General features: G+C 45.9%; 1 protein-coding gene across 2 annotated transcripts in view; it reads left to right on the forward strand.

Annotated features, from left to right (window-relative positions):
- The first annotated feature begins 16,268 nt into the window (after positions 1-16,268).
- The window catches only part of MAN1A2 (mannosidase alpha class 1A member 2), a 117,137-nt gene continuing 115,147 nt past the window's right edge, over positions 16,269-18,258 (forward strand). The window contains exon 1 of one of the 2 annotated variants that reach the window (XM_063445944.1): positions 16,269-16,314. The gene's annotated coding sequence lies outside the window, so the exon portion shown is untranslated. The remainder of the gene's footprint in view (positions 16,315-18,258) is intronic. The other variant, XM_063445950.1, reaches the window with a different exon arrangement.

Here is an 18,258-nt window from a genome sequence, read left to right on the forward strand (position 1 = left end):
ATTCTCAGTTAGTGAATAACCCGGCTATAGAGTGATTATAATAAAATGTATCAGTGATAGAATTCTCAGTTAGTGAATAACCCGGCTATAGAATGATTATAATAAAATGTATCAGTGATAGAATTCTCAGTTAGTGAATAACCCGGCTATAACATGATTATAATAAAATGTATCAGTGATAGAATTCTCAGTTAGTGCATAACCCGGCTATAGAATGATTATAATAAAATGTATCAGTGATAGAATTCTCAGTGTAGCGGCACCCCGGTGTAGTAGGGGTTTACGCCGCTGAGAAGGTGTCCTTTCCCCCAAGCACGAAGTTAGCTAAAGCATAACACGTTCCCCATAATTACGACATCCAAGTAATAGTCATCCCCTCCAAGCACGAGACGAGACTCTGTGTTGAGGGTCAAAGTAGGAATACTGTTTATTCTGTAACTCGGGCTTTTATGCCGTACAACAACTCCTCCCCGTATCCGGAGGAGATAATACATTTACAGTGGGAGTCACTCCCACTGTACCGAGCAGAATATTATACAATTATTACAAGTTTTAATAACACACACAATATGCAACGAAAATACAATGTGCTACATGTATTAGGGAACGGAGATCTAAGGGAACAACATACGTGAAAATCCCCTAGATCGGTTGAGCCGTTCGCCAGATACACGTTTGCACCAATTACGCAGGAACTATACAATATAAACGAAAACTCTCTTTTGGATCCGGTGTCTTTATTTCGGTACTTTGGATCCGTTGACTAGCATGGGCGTACGTTGTCGGTAAGGTCGGAATTCGTCGTGTGGAAAGTTCGGTCATTAGTCCATGCGGTCAAAATGGCCGCGACCCATTGTTCTCTCCACGTGGCGATGTATACCGTACGGATCCACAAGTACCCGAAATCCACAATAATCCATATGCAACGGCAATTCTCCGAGATGGTATCTGTTACTCCAAAAAGGGGTCTGTCACACGGCTCCCTCCTAGTGGTACACTCCGGCAGACCTGGATTGATCCTTTCGGATTAACTTAGGGATGACCGGAATTCACTTGTCCGGAGAATTGTCCAGTTGTCGAGACAACCCATCGGCGTTGCCATTTAGCTTACCGGGTCGATAGCTGATGGTGAAATTGTACGTTTGCAGGGCCAAGCTCCATCTTAGCAATCGGCCATTGTCTCCTGCGACCCGGTTAAGCCATACCAATGGATTGTGGTCGGTTACCAAAGAAAATTCTTGTCCATACAAATACGGTGTTAGTTTTTTCAATGCCCATACCAGGGCCAGGCACTCTTTCTCTACGGCCGCATAGCTCACTTCCCTCGGTAACAACTTTCGGCTGAGGTATGCGACCGGATGCTCTTTTCCATCTTCCCCGATCTGGCTCAGCACAGCCCCCAGTCCATACATGGAAGCGTCTGTATGTACAAGGAAACGTTTGTTAGGTACTGGGGCAGCCAAGACAGGAGCATTAACAAGAGCATGTTTGAGGGATTGGAATGCGGCTTCGCAAGCGGGAGACCACAGGACCTGTCTGGGTAAATTCTTTTTGGTCAGGTCAGTCAAGGGCTTGGCTATCGTACTGTAGTCAGGGACAAAGCGCCTATAATATCCGGCGGTCCCTAAGAAGGCCAATACCTGGGTCTTGGTATTCGGTGTGGGCCAGTTCGCTACTGCTTCAACCTTGGCAGGCTCCGGTCTCTGGTTTCCACACCCTACCCGGTGTCCCAGGTATTGGACCTCGGCCATTCCTAAATGGCACTTCTCGGGTTTTAGTGTCAGGCCCGCGGCCCGAATCTTATCTAGTACTACCCCTACGTGGACTAAATGTTCTTCCCAAGACTCACTGTAGATCGCAATGTCATCCAGGTATGCACACGCAAACTCCTGGAAGCCATCGAGGAGCCGATCCACCATTCGCTGGAACGTAGCCGGGGCATTTTTCATCCCGAATGGCATGACCTTAAATTGGTATAAGCCAAACGGGGTGACAAAGGCCGACTTGGGGACGGCATCCTCGGCCAGGGGAATCTGCCAATAACCCTTGCAGAGGTCTATGGTAGAGAGATAGTTACCCCTGGCGATGCGATCTAGTAATTCGTCTACCCGGGGCATGGGGTAGGCGTCAGTGGTAGTCTTTTCATTTAGTCGCCTGTAGTCGACGCAGAACCGAGTGGTTCCGTCTTTCTTGGGAACTAGGACTACGGGAGAGGCCCAGGGACTGTCTGATGGCTCAATGACCCCCAGCTGGGTCATTTCCCGTATTTCCTTCAGCATCCCGTCCCGGACGGCTTCCGGAATACGGTAAGGGGGTTGTCGGAGGGGGGCCTGCCCTGGGGTTTCTACCTTGTGTATGGCCAGGGTGGTGTATCCTGGCTCCTGGGAGAAGGTACTCTGTTTCTCCCATAGGAGCTGTCTAGCTTGCTCTAGCTCCGTAGGGTTCAGTCGTTCTCCCAGCTTCACTAGGCTAACTGGGTCGGGGTGAGTCTCCCTTTCCAGCAGGTCCGGTAGGGGTAAATGTTCGGGGTCATCAGTAGCTGGGGCACAAACAGCGTTAACATCTTCCTGTCGCTCTTGGTATTCCTTCAACATGTTCACATGAAAGGATCGTTGGATCCTTTCATCTGCACAGCTGGCAATAAGGTAGGTGGTATCACAGAGTTGGGCTAAAACCTTGTAAGGACCCTGCCACGCAGCTTGCAGTTTGTTGTCCTTGACCGGTTTTAGCACCAATACCTTCTGCCCTATGTGGAATAGTCGTTGCCGGGCACCCCTATCGTACCATCGTTTCTGTCGCCCCTGGGCCGCCTGGAGATTCTCCCTTACCAACAGGGAGAGCTGCTCCATGCGGTCCCGGAGCTCTAGGACATATGGCACAATAGGTGTCCCTGCCTGTTCGGTTTCCCCTTCCCAGTGGTCCCGAATGAGATCGAGGGGTCCTCGTACCCTCCTCCCATACAACAACTCAAAGGGGGAAAAACCCGTAGATTCTTGGGGGACCTCCCTATACGCAAATAACAGGTGGGGTAAGAATCTTTCCCAGTCTCTGCAACCGTCCGTAAAGGTCCTCAACATTTGTTTGAGCGTCCCATTAAAGCGCTCACAGAGACCGTTAGTTTGGGGATGGTACGGGGAACTGAGCAGGGGTTTAATGTGGCACACTTTCCATAACTGCTGTGTGAGTACGGCAGTGAACTGGGTTCCTTGGTCGGATAGGATTTCTTTAGGGAACCCCACCCGAGTGAATATCTTAACCAAGGCATCGGCTACCGTCTCAGCTTCAATATTCGGCAGGGGTACTGCCTCGGGGTACCGGGTCCCATAGTCCACCACGGTAAGAATGTACTTCTTACCGGACGGGCTATGTCGCGCTAGGGGGCCTACAATGTCGACGGCGACCCTATAGAAAGGTTCCCCAATGATCGGCATCGACATTAATTTAGCCTTTGGGCGATCTCCCCTCTTACCCACCCGTTGGCAAGTGTCACAGGTTCTGCAATATTGTCGCACGTCCCGGTTAAACCCTGGCCAGAAGAAATTCTGGGTAATCCTATGGCCCGTGCGACGTACTCCTAAATGGCCAGCTAAGGGTATATCGTGAGCGATCCTCATGATTTCTTGCCTGTATTTTTTCGGTAGCACTAGTTGCTTCTGCGGGACGGGGTTTTTACCTGCTGCGGCCTCTTGGGGGATCCTATACAATCTATCCCCCACCCACTCTTAGCTTTCCCCATCGGTCCCCGGTTCCCCTTTATCTTCCTTATCCCTATACTTTCGTAGCGTGACGTCTTCCCGCGTCTCCCTCCCAAAAGTCTCAGGGGTATCCCAGTCTAAGGGAGTCTGTCCTAAAGTCACAGTCGGAGGGTTAGCTCTTACCTGGGTCTCCGCGACTGGCGGGCCGCTTCCAATAGCACGAGCCTGAGCCCGGGTGGTGACAGGGCAGGCTCCAGCAGGGCCTTGAGGAGCAAAAGCGGACAACAGCGGGGCTAAGTCATTTCCCAAGAGTACTTCCGCGGGTAGCCCTTTCATCAGGCCCACATTCACTTGGCCAGCTCCCACCCCCCAATCCAAATGCACTCGGGCCGTGGGGAGGCGATGTACTGCACCCCCGGCCACTCTAACGGCCACCGTTTGTCCAGTATGTTCCTTTTCGGGGACCAGGTCGTGTTGGATCAACGTTAGGGTGGCCCCAGTGTCTCGTAATCCACTGACAACTTGTCCATTTACTCGGACGGTTTGTCGGTGATTGTGACGAAACCAACCTCGCCACTGAGAACTGGAGAAGCCTGGTTGCCCGCCTGCTGCCTTTGGACTATGGCCCTGGGAGATTGGGCCCTTTACAAACAGTATTCGGCCCTAACAGAGTGCATGTCACTCATTCTGGCCCTTTAAATACAGTGGGGCCATTCGGTACTTGCCCTGTGTGAGCAGTGATACCCCCCAGATAGCTATGCCATGGAGCCTATTCATATAATGAAAGACTATGGGAAAGACTTTGGCTCCATGGCAATTAAACTGTATTTGTGTGGTCTGCGTGCCATTCACCTAATAATGTGCACGCAGACCTGAGCTATCTGGGGATATGTTAAATGTCTGTGTTTAATGTATAAAAAGTGACTTTATGTATTTTAAAGAGATTTATGTTGTTTTGCAACCATGTGGTTAATGGAGTCTGCCTCTAGTCCTGGATAATTAGATTTCTTCTCCAATTATCTCCAGGGCAGAAGGGAGGAAGCCAGGATGCATTGTGGGGATGTTTTACTTTTACTGTTTGAGCCAGGGGGAATAAAAGATACTTTTAGTAACATTTGAACCCCTGGTCGGATTCATGCCATTTTTTAATATGTTGTTCCCCTGAATGGATTGATTGTGGATATGTATTTTTATGTGAATGTGATGTATGGTTTTAAAGTTATGAAAGTTGTGTAAAAGTATATTTTGAACTGTACACATAATGGGATTAAGTGTCACACTAAGGGGAGGGGATGTGTGGGAGGTAACATCTATGTTATTGGTTATTTTATGCCTCCCCCTGGGTGTGGCCTGTATGTGTACTCATGTAATAAAAACCAGGCTGGGTGCCCAGCACCTCAGACCACTGCTTGACCCTCAACACGGAGCCTTGTCTCGTTCTTGGGGGGATTCACTGTATGCTGTTGGAGATTTGACTGCTAGGAGTGTAAGCTGATGTCTGCTTTTCCTATTCATCTGCTAGCAGCTATTTGTGAGGTTCCAGCTGGAGTGCTACCTTATTCACCTATATCCAGTTCGTGAGTTCTGATGTTCTGCAGTAGCTGTGCCTTTCTGAGAAAAGGGGATTATCGCCTAAACGGATTTTAACCCCTCATATGCGGAAACGGTCCGTTACAATTGGTGGCAAGCGGCGGGATCGTTCCTACAGCCAGAAGGACAGCTACAGAACACCATTTCTTTGGATTTACAATTTGAGGGCAACGCATGTCTGAGTACAGCGACCCTGACAGCACCAGGATGGAACCAGCAGTGGAGTACAATAAGGGTGACATGGATGACCGGGATGCAATAAGGAAAGGCATCTGGTACCAGGCCCTGGATAATGTACAATACCAGCGGGGTGAGAGTCTCCCCAGTGAAGAGCAGCGGTTGCAGAAGCAAGTGGCCCTGCGGATGCCCTTCCTGGGAGAGCAGCCCCTGGAAGAATGGGTGAAGGAACTAGAGCACCGGGTATGGCAGGAGCTATGGCTGGAGGATGCCTACCAGGCGCTCTGGTGGTATATGGCACAGTATATACCCTGGACAGCCGAACATGACAAGCCAGAGGGAGAGGAGTTTGATGGTCCTGGCTTGTTATGGGAGTCCTTTGCAGAGCCTGGCTTCGGGAGCCCTGCGCAAACCAGACTGCAGGACATTTTCTATGAGAGGGAGGCTAGGCATGAGTGGGATGACCCCCATGAGGTAGAGCAAGACCTGGCTCACCTAGCAGCCCTGGAGTGGGAACTGGAGCAAAACTACCAAGATCTCTTCCGCTTCATTGGGAAGGCTCAGCAGGACAGTAAGGTGACAGACCCAGATCCAGACCCCTTCCGCTGGGAAGATATTGTAGAGATTTACTGGGAAGAACCCCAGGTGGCCTGTAGAGATGGGACCGAGGTCTCTCCACCGGCCCTGCAGGGAATTGGGAGCCCAGTCTCCATTTCCCAGCGGCAGGCTGAGTTACAGGGGGCAGAGGTAGTTGGTCCCACCCCCCAGCAGCAGAGTGATATGCCGGGAAGGCAGTGTGAAGTGCAGGGAGAGGAGAGCAGCGTCCTCCCTCCCCAGCGGCAGGCTGAGTTACAGGGGGCAGAGGTAGTTGGTCCTACCCCCCAGCAGCAGAGTGATATGCCGGGAAGGCAGTGTGAAATGCAGGGAGAGGAGAGCAGCGTCCTCCCTCCCCAGCGGCAGGCTGAGTTACAGGGGGCAGAGGTAGTTGGTCCTACTCCCCAGCAGCAGCATGATTTTTTGGGAATTGGGAGCCCAGTCTCCATTCCCCAGCGGCAGTGTGAAGTAGAGGGAGAGGAGAGCAGCGTCCTCCCTCCCCAGCGGCAGGCTGAGTTACAGGGGGCAGAGGTAGTTGGTCCTACCCCCCAGCAGCAGCGTGACTTTTTGGGAATTGGGAGCCCAGTCTCCTTTCCCCAACAGCAGGACACTGTATTAGGAGAAAAGACGGTCGGTCTCCCTCCGCAGATGATGGAAGTATGCATGGGAGAGGAGCTTATTACCACCTCTCCCCAGCGGCGGATTATTAAAGGGCAGAGTGTTCTATCGGGAGAGGAGCTTGTTACCCCCTCTCCCCAGCGGCAGTTTAATGTACCAGGGGGAGACTGTAAGTCCCCCACCGGTGCAGATGGGACCGTGGTCTCTGCACTTACCACACAGGGGGTAGGGATGGTCGGTCCTACCCCCCCACGACAGAACTATGTATCCAAGGGGGAGACAACCGGTCTCCCCATTCAGCAGCAGAGCTATGCAACGAAGGGGGAGACAATCCGTCTCCAGCAACCAGGCTCCAACCAGACTACTCCGGTGGTAGTGCTGGCATCAGGACAGAGTACCGCTGGTCTCTGCCCACTCAGCAACCCACCAAGGCAGCCTACCAGTCCCCTGCACAGCCGGGGTGAGGCACCTGGACATGGACAACTTTCTCCTCTACCCAGGTGTAGTAACTATTTATTGTGGGTGGGCTGTACTGATGTTTCTGCTTTGTGGGTGGGTTGCTGGACTAACAAGGGCACTGACTGGCAGGAGGTCAGGTACCCTGTTAGTCTTTTTGGAAAGGGGGAGAGATGTGACGAAACCAACCTCGCCACTGAGAACTGGAGAAGCCTGGTTGCCCGCCTGCTGCCTTTGGACTATGGCCCTGGGAGATTGGGCCCTTTACAAACAGTATTCGGCCCTAACAGAGTGCATGTCACTCATTCTGGCCCTTTAAATACAGTGGGGCCATTCGGTACTTGCCCTGTGTGAGCAGTGATACCCCCCAGATAGCTATGCCATGGAGCCTATTCATATAATGAAAGACTATGGGAAAGACTTTGGCTCCATGGCAATTAAACTGTATTTGTGTGGTCTGCGTGCCATTCACCTAATAATGTGCACGCAGACCTGAGCTATCTGGGGATATGTTAAATGTCTGTGTTTAATGTATAAAAAGTGACTTTATGTATTTTAAAGAGATTTATGTTGTTTTGCAACCATGTGGTTAATGGAGTCTGCCTCTAGTCCTGGATAATTAGATTTCTTCTCCAATTATCTCCAGGGCAGAAGGGAGGAAGCCAGGATGCATTGTGGGGATGTTTTACTTTTACTGTTTGAGCCAGGGGGAATAAAAGATACTTTTAGTAACATTTGAACCCCTGGTCGGATTCATGCCATTTTTTAATATGTTGTTCCCCTGAATGGATTGATTGTGGATATGTATTTTTATGTGAATGTGATGTATGGTTTTAAAGTTATGAAAGTTGTGTAAAAGTATATTTTGAACTGTACACATAATGGGATTAAGTGTCACACTAAGGGGAGGGGATGTGTGGGAGGTAACATCTATGTTATTGGTTATTTTATGCCTCCCCCTGGGTGTGGCCTGTATGTGTACTCATGTAATAAAAACCAGGCTGGGTGCCCAGCACCTCAGACCACTGCTTGACCCTCAACACGGAGCCTTGTCTCGTTCTTGGGGGGATTCACTGTATGCTGTTGGAGATTTGACTGCTAGGAGTGTAAGCTGATGTCTGCTTTTCCTATTCATCTGCTAGCAGCTATTTGTGAGGTTCCAGCTGGAGTGCTACCTTATTCACCTATATCCAGTTCGTGAGTTCTGATGTTCTGCAGTAGCTGTGCCTTTCTGAGAAAAGGGGATTATCGCCTAAACGGATTTTAACCCCTCATATGCGGAAACGGTCCGTTACAGTGATGCTGCCGGTTATCTACGGCAGCCACATATAGGGGATTGGCCTCGTGCAAAATCTCCCATTGCTCTTCCCCCAGGGGTTGGGCTTCAATGCAATGGGCCCCGGAGGTAAAGGGCCGGGTGTTCCCTTCAGCGGGCTTCCTCCAAGAAGCTTGTCGAGCTGGATCTAGTGGGCATTTGTCTCTCAGGTGGCCCACCTGTTGGCACCTATGGCACCGCCGGCGGTCCGGGGCACTGGACTGGGCGAAGCGGGAGGGGGTGTTGTAGCTAGGTTGATTAGCGGAGGTGGTTGGAGTAGGGCCGACGGGGCGGCTTTCGACTCGGAGGGCTGCCTTTTGGACCGAGGGGTCGGGTTTGCGGGCGTCCGCATACTCGTCAGCCAGCCGGGCGGCTTCGGGTAGGGTAAGTGGTCGCCTATCCCGAATCCACTCCCTGAGCTCCTTGTCCACCTTTTCAAAAAAATGCTCCAACAAAAACAATTGTAATACCTCCTCCGCGGTGGTAGCTTGGCACCCATCCATCCAGTGGCCAGCCGTGCGTTGCAGTCGGCAGGCCCATTCGGTGTAGGAGTCACCGGTTTGCTTTCGGGATTCCCGGAAGCGTCTCCGATATGCTTCGGGGGTTACTCCATATCGGGACAGGAGGGCTTCCTTGACCAATCGATAATTTCCCACCTCATGGTCCGGGATTGCTCGGAAAGCATCACTGGCTCGTCCGGATAACTTGCCAGACAAAATTTTAACCCACTCCTCGGCGGGTACTTTATGTAGGGCACATTGACGCTCAAAATCCGCCAGGTATTGGTCAATCTCCCCCTCTGTTTCTACGAAATTTTTAAAAGCAGCAAAGTGGACTTTCCTCTTTTCCTCGGGAGTTTGAAGAGTCCCAGCAATTGGACTGGCGCTGGTTGACGTCTGGCGCCGGTTGGCATCGACCGCTGCAATTACTTGGGTCACGATCCTAGGTGAGGGGTTTGGTCCGTAGTGAGCCAACCTTACCCTCACCTCGTGGTCGAATCGTTCATCTTCCGGGGTTCGGACCAAGGCGATCTCTGGTTCTGGGTTTGGTTCGACACCCAGTTCGCCATTCTGTTCCGCTAAGTCCAATGCGACCAATTCTGCCAAAATGTCTCTTTTCTTTTTGTTGCTAGCCGAACGACCACGGCTCTCCAACAAGTCTTTTAGGGTAGATCGTTTCAACCTTCCGTAGTAGGCCTCCATCCTGTTTGCTCTCGGTAGCTGTCCTTCTGGGGTGAAAGAACGATCCCGCCGCTGCCACCAATTGTAGCGGCACCCCGGTGTAGTAGGGGTTTACGCCGCTGAGAAGGTGTCCTTTCCCCCAAGCACGAAGTTAGCTAAAGCATAACAGGTTCCCCATAATTACGACATCCAAGTAATAGTCATCCCCTCCAAGCACGAGACGAGACTCTGTGTTGAGGGTCAAAGTAGGAATACTGTTTATTCTGTAACTCGGGCTTTTATGCCGTACAACAACTCCTCCCCGTATCCGGAGGAGATAATACATTTACAGTGGGAGTCACTCCCACTGTACCGAGCAGAATATTATACAATTATTACAAGTTTTAATAACACACACAATATGCAACGAAAATACAATGTGCTACGTGTATTAGGGAACGGAGATCTAAGGGAACAACATACGTGAAAATCCCCTAGATCGGTTGAGCCGTTCGCCAGATACACGTTTGCACCAATTACGCAGGAACTATACAATATAAACGAAAACTCTCTTTTGGATCCGGTGTCTTTATTTCGGTACATTGGATCCGTTGACTAGCATGGGCGTACGTTGTCGGTAAGGTCGGAATTCGTCGTGTGGAAAGTTCGGTCATTAGTCCATGCGGTCAAAATGGCCGCGACCCATTGTTCTCTCCACGTGGCGATGTATACCGTACGGATCCACAAGTACCCGAAATCCACAATAATCCATATGCAACGGCAATTCTCCGAGATGGTATCTGTTACTCCAAAAAGGGGTCTGTCACACTCAGTTAGTGAATAACCCGGCTATAGAATGATTATAATAAAATGTATCAGTGATAGAATTCTCAGTTAGTGAATAACCCGGCTATAGAATGATTATAATAAAATGTATCAGTGATAGAATTCTCAGTTAGTGAATAACCCGGCTATAGAATGATTATAATAAAATGTATCAGTGATAGAATTCTCAGTTAGTGAATAACCCGGCTATAGAATGATTATAATAAAATGTGTCAGTGATAGAATTCTCAGTTAGTGAATAGCCCGGCTATAGAGTGATTATAATAAAATGTACCAGTGATAGAATTCTCAGTTAGTGAATAACCCGGCTATAACATGATTATAATAAAATGTATCAGTGATAGAATTCTCAGTTAGTGAATAACCCGGCTATAGAATGATTATAATAAAATGTACCAGTGATAGAATTCTCAGTTAGTGAATAACCCGGCTATAGAGTGATTATAATAAAATGTATCAGTGATAGGATTCTCAGTTAGTGAATAACCCGGCTATAGAATGATTATAATAAAATGTATCAGTGATAGGATTCTCAGTTAGTGAATAACCCGGCTATAGAATGATTATAATAAAATGTATCAGTGATAGAATTCTCAGTTAGTGAATAACCCTGCTATAGAATGATTATAATAAAATGTATCAGTGATAGAATTCTCAGTTAGTGAATAACCCGGCTATAGAATGATTATAATAAAATGTATCAGTGATAGAATTCTCAGTTAGTGAATAACCCGGCTATAGAATGATTATAATAAAATGTATCAGTGATAGAATTCTCAGTTAGTGAATAACCCGGCTATAGAATGATTATAATAAAATGTATCAGTGATAGAATTCTCAGTTAGTGAATAACCCGGCTATAGAATGATTATAATAAAATGTATCAGTGATAGGATTCTCAGTTAGTGAATAACCCGGCTATAGAATGATTATAATAAAATGTACCAGTGATAGAATTCTCAGTTAGTGAATAACCCGGCTATAGAATGATTATAATAAAATGTATCAGTGATAGGATTCTCAGTTAGTGAATAACCCGGCTATAGAATGATTATAATAAAATGTACCAGTGATAGAATTCTCAGTTAGTGAATAACCCGGCTATAGAATGATTATAATAAAATGTATCAGTGATAGAATTCTCAGTTAGTGAATAACCCGGCTATAGAATGATTATAATAACATGTATCAGTGATAGAATTCTCAGTTAGTGAATAACCCGGCTATAGAATGATTATAATAAAATGTATCAGTGATAGAATTCTCAGTTAGTGAATAACCCGCCTATAGAATGATTATAATAAAATGTATCAGTGATAGGATTCTCAGTTAGTGAATAACCCGGCTATAGAATGATTATAATAAAATGTATCAGTGATAGGATTCTCAGTTAGTGAATAACCCGGCTATAGAATGATTATAATAAAATGTACCAGTGATAGAATTCTCAGTTAGTGAATAACCCGGCTATAGAATGATTATAATAAAATGTACCAGTGATAGAATTCTCAGTTAGTGAATAACCCGGCTATAGAATGATTATAATAAAATGTTTCAGTGATAGAATTCTCAGTTAGTGAATAACCCGGCTATAGAATGATTATAATAAAATGTATCAGTGATAGAATTCTCAGTTAGTGAATAACCCGGCTATAGAATGATTATAATAAAATGTATCAGTGATAGAATTCTCAGTTAGTGAATAACCCGGCTATAGAATGATTATAATAAAATGTATCAGTGATAGAATTCTCAGTTAGTGAATAACCCGGCTATAGAATGATTATAATAAAATGTGTCAGTGATAGAATTCTCAGTTAGTGAATAGCCCGGCTATAGAGTGATTATAATAAAATGTACCAGTGATAGAATTCTCAGTTAGTGAATAACCCGGGTATAACATGATTATAATAAAATGTATCAGTGATAGAATTCTCAGTTAGTGAATAACCCGGCTATAGAATGATTATAATAAAATGTACCAGTGATAGAATTCTCAGTTAGTGAATAACCCGGCTATAGAGTGATTATAATAAAATGTATCAGTGATAGGATTCTCAGTTAGTGAATAACCCGGCTATAGAATGATTATAATAAAATGTATCAGTGATAGGATTCTCAGTTAGTGAATAACCCGGCTATAGAATGATTATAATAAAATGTATCAGTGATAGAATTCTCAGTTAGTGAATAACCCTGCTATAGAATGATTATAATAAAATGTATCAGTGATAGAATTCTCAGTTAGTGAATAACCCGGCTATAGAATGATTATAATAAAATGTATCAGTGATAGAATTCTCAGTTAGTGAATAACCCGGCTATAGAATGATTATAATAAAATGTATCAGTGATAGAATTCTCAGTTAGTGAATAACCCGGCTATAGAATGATTATAATAAAATGTATCAGTGATAGAATTCTCAGTTAGTGAATAACCCGGCTATAGAATGATTATAATAAAATGTATCAGTGATAGAATTCTCAGTTAGTGAATAACCCGGCTATAGAATGATTATAATAAAATGTATCAGTGATAGAATTCTCAGTTAGTGAATAACCCGGCTATAGAATGATTATAATAAAATGTGTCAGTGATAGAATTCTCAGTTAGTGAATAGCCCGGCTATAGAGTGATTATAATAAAATGTACCAGTGATAGAATTCTCAGTTAGTGAATAACCCGGCTATAACATGATTATAATAAAATGTATCAGTGATAGAATTCTCAGTTAGTGAATAACCCGGCTATAGAATGATTATAATAAAATGTACCAGTGATAGAATTCTCAGTTAGTGAATAACCCGGCTATAGAGTGATTATAATAAAATGTATCAGTGATAGGATTCTCAGTTAGTGAATAACCCGGCTATAGAATGATTATAATAAAATGTATCAGTGATAGGATTCTCAGTTAGTGAATAACCCGGCTATAGAATGATTATAATAAAATGTATCAGTGATAGAATTCTCAGTTAGTGAATAACCCTGCTATAGAATGATTATAATAAAATGTATCAGTGATAGAATTCTCAGTTAGTGAATAACCCGGCTATAGAATGATTATAATAAAATGTATCAGTGATAGAATTCTCAGTTAGTGAATAACCCGGCTATAGAATGATTATAATAAAATGTATCAGTGATAGAATTCTCAGTTAGTGAATAACCCGGCTATAGAATGATTATAATAAAATGTATCAGTGATAGAATTCTCAGTTAGTGAATAACCCGGCTATAGAATGATTATAATAAAATGTATCAGTGATAGGATTCTCAGTTAGTGAATAACCCGGCTATAGAATGATTATAATAAAATGTACCAGTGATAGAATTCTCAGTTAGTGAATAACCCGGCTATAGAATGATTATAATAAAATGTATCAGTGATAGGATTCTCAGTTAGTGAATAACCCGGCTATAGAATGATTATAATAAAATGTACCAGTGATAGAATTCTCAGTTAGTGAATAACCCGGCTATAGAATGATTATAATAAAATGTATCAGTGATAGAATTCTCAGTTAGTGAATAACCCGGCTATAGAATGATTATAATAACATGTATCAGTGATAGAATTCTCAGTTAGTGAATAACCCGGCTATAGAATGATTATAATAAAATGTATCAGTGATAGAATTCTCAGTTAGTGAATAACCCGCCTATAGAATGATTATAATAAAATGTATCAGTGATAGGATTCTCAGTTAGTGAATAACCCGGCTATAGAATGATTATAATAAAATGTATCAGTGATAGGATTCTCAGTTAGTGAATAACCCGGCTATAGAATGATTATAATAAAATGTACCAGTGATAGAATTCTCAGTTAGTGAATAACCCGGCTATAGAATGATTATAATAAAATGTACCAGTGATAGAATTCTCAGTTAGTGAATAACCCGGCTATAGAATGATTATAATAAAATGTTTCAGTGATAGAATTCTCAGTTAGTGAATAACCCGGCTATAGAATGATTATAATAAAATGTATCAGTGATAGAATTCTCAGTTAGTGAATAACCCGGCTATAGAATGATTATAATAAAATGTATCAGTGATAGAATTCTCAGTTAGTGAATAACCCGGCTATAGAATGATTATAATAAAATGTATCAGTGATAGAATTCTCAGTTAGTGAATAACCCGGCTATAGAATGATTATAATAAAATGTACCAGTGATAGAATTCTCAGTTAGTGAATAACCCGGCTATAGAGTGATTATAATAAAATGTATCAGTGATAGAATTCTCAGTTAGTGAATAACCCGGCTATAGAATGATTATAATAAAATGTATCAGTGATAGAATTCTCAGTTAGTGAATAACCCGGCTATAGAATGATTATAATAAAATGTATCAGTGATAGAATTCTCAGTTAGTGAATAACCCGGCTATAGAGTGATTATAATAAAATGTATCAGTGATAGAATTCTCAGTTAGTGAATAACCCGGCTATAGAATGATTATAATAAAATGTATCAGTGATAGAATTCTCAGTTAGTGAATAACCCGGCTATAGAATGATTATAATAAAATGTATCAGTGATAGGATTCTCAGTTAGTGAATAACCCGGCTATAACATGATTATAATAAAATGTACCAGTGATAGAATTCTCAGTTAGTGAATAACCCGGCTATAGAATGATTATAATAAAATGTATCAGTGATAGAATTCTCAGTTAGTGAATAACCCGGCTATAGAATGATTATAATAAAATGTATCAGTGATAGAATTCTCAGTTAGTGAATAACCCGGCTATAGAATGATTATAATAAAATGTATCAGTGATAGAATTCTCAGTTAGTGAATAACCCGGCTATAGAATGATTATAATAAAATGTACCAGTGATAGAATTCTCAGTTAGTGAATAACCCGGCTATAGAGTGATTATAATAAAATGTATCAGTGATAGAATTCTCAGTTAGTGAATAACCCGGCTATAGAGTGATTATAATAAAATGTATCAGTGATAGAATTCTCAGTTAGTGAATAACCCGGCTATAGAATGATTATAATAAAATGTATCAGTGATAGAATTCTCAGTTAGTGAATAACCCGGCTATAGAATGATTATAATAAAATGTATCAGTGATAGAATTCTCAGTTAGTGAATAACCCGGCTATAGAGTGATTATAATAAAATGTATCAGTGATAGAATTCTCAGTTAGTGAATAACCCGGCTATAGAATGATTATAATAAAATGTATCAGTGATAGAATTCTCAGTTAGTGAATAACCCGGCTATAGAATGATTATAATAAAATGTATCAGTGATAGGATTCTCAGTTAGTGAATAACCCGGCTATAACATGATTATAATAAAATGTATCAGTGATAGAATTCTCAGTTAGTGAATAACCCGGCTATAGAATGATTATAATAAAATGTATCAGTGATAGAATTCTCAGTTAGTGAATAACCCGGCTATAACATGATTATAATAAAATGTATCAGTGATAGAATTCTCAGTTAGTGAATAACCCGGCTATAACATGATTATAATAAAATGTATCAGTGATAGAATTCTCAGTTTCCCACATTAAAGATGGCGGACTCGGCCTCCCAGACTCATCACGTGATGCTCCCCGGATGCTGTGAGTTTCAAGCCTCACTCTGAGACAGAGAGACGATGAAGACTCTCATTGGTCGCAGTTATCTCACCGTCGCCATGGCAGCCCCTCCTGGCCCCGCCTTCCCGGTCAAGATGGCGCCGGTAGCGATAACCGTCTGAGCTGGAGGAGGAGCCGAGCTGGAGGCCGGGAGCCCGAACACCTCACGGACACCTACCGGCCCCCACGGACACCTACCGGCCCCGAGCGACACCTACCGGCCATGGCCTGCCGGCATCCACTCCCGTGAGTGACACTCACTGAGCCGCACTCACTGCCCACAGCATCCACTCACTGAGCCGCACTCACTGCCCACAGCATCCACTCACTGCCCACAGCATCCATCACTACCCACAGCATCCACTCACTGCCCACAGCATCCACTCACTGCCCACAGCATCCACTCACTGCCCACAGCATCCATCACTACCCACAGCATCCACTCAAAGCCCACAGCATCCACTCAAAGCCCACAGCATCCACTCACTGCCCACAGCATCCACTCACTGCCCACAGCACCCACTCACTGCCCACAGCACCCACTCACTGCCCACAGCACCCACTCACTGCCCACAGCATCCACTCACTGCGCCGCACTCACTGCCCACAGCATCCACTCACTGCGCCGCACTCACTGCCCACAGCATCCACTCACTGAGCCGCACTCACTGCCCACAGCATCCACTCACTGAGCCGCACTCACTGCCCACAGCATCCACTCACTGCCCACAGCATCCATCACTACCCACAGCATCCACTCACTGCCCACAGCATCCACTCAAAGCCCACAGCATCCACTCACTGCCCACAGCATCCATCACTACCCACAGCATCCACTCAAAGCCCACAGCATCCACTCACTGCCCACAGCACCCACTCACTGCCCACAGCACCCACTCACTGCCCACAGCACCCACTCACTGCCCACAGCACCCACTCACTGCCCACAGCACCCACTCACTGCCCACAGCATCCACTCACTGCCCACAGCATCCACTCACTGCCCACAGCATCCACTCACTGCCCACAGCATCCACTCACTGCCCACAGCATCCACTCACTGCCCACAGCATCCACTCACTGCCCACAGCATCCACTCACTGCCCACAGCATCCACTCACTGCCCACAGCATCCACTCACTGCCCACAGCATCCACTCACTGCGCCGCACTCACTGCCCACAGCATCCACTCACTGCGCCGCACTCACTGCCCACAGCATCCACTCACTGCGCCGCACTCACTGCCCACAGCATCCACTCACTGCCCACAGCATCCACTCACTGCCCACCGCATCCACTCACTGAGCCGCACTCACTGCCCACCGCATCCACTCACTGCCCACAGCATCCACTCACTGCCCACAGCATCCACTCACTGCCCACAGCATCCACTCACTGCCCACAGCATCCACTCACTGCCCACAGCATCCACTCACTGCCCACAGCATCCACTCACTGCCCACAGCATCCACTCACTGCCCACAGCATCCACTCACTGCCCACAGCATCCACTCACTGCCCACAGCATCCACTCACTGCCCACAGCATCCACTCACTGCCCACAGCATCCACTCACTGCCCACAGCATCCACTCACTGCCCACAGCATCCATCACTGCCCACAGCATCCATCACTGCCCACAGCATCCATCACTGCCCACAGCATCCATCACTGCCCACAGCATCCATCACTGCCCACAGCATCCATCACTGCCCACAGCATCCATCACTGCCCACAGCATCCATCACTGCCCACAGCATCCACTCACTGAGCCGCACTCACTGCCCACAGCATCCACTCACTGCCCACAGCATCCACTCACTGCCCACAGCATCCACTCACTGCCCACAGCATCCACTCACTGCCCACAGCATCCACTCACTGCCCACAGCATCCACTCACTGAGCCGCACTCACTGCCCACAGCATCCACTCACTGAGCCGCACTCACTGCCCACAGCATCCACTCACTGCCCACAGCATCCACTCACTGCCCACAGCATCCACTCACTGCCCACAGCATCCACTCACTGCCCACAGCATCCACTCACTGCCCACAGCATCCACTCACTGCCCACAGCATCCACTCACTGCCCACAGCATCCACTCACTGCGCCGCACTCACTGCCCACCGCATCCACTCACTGCCCACCGCATCCACTCACTGCCCACCGCATCCACTCACTGAGC

This window comes from Pelobates fuscus, chromosome 1, assembly GCF_036172605.1.
Source record: "Pelobates fuscus isolate aPelFus1 chromosome 1, aPelFus1.pri, whole genome shotgun sequence".
NCBI lineage: Eukaryota > Metazoa > Chordata > Amphibia > Anura > Pelobatidae > Pelobates > Pelobates fuscus.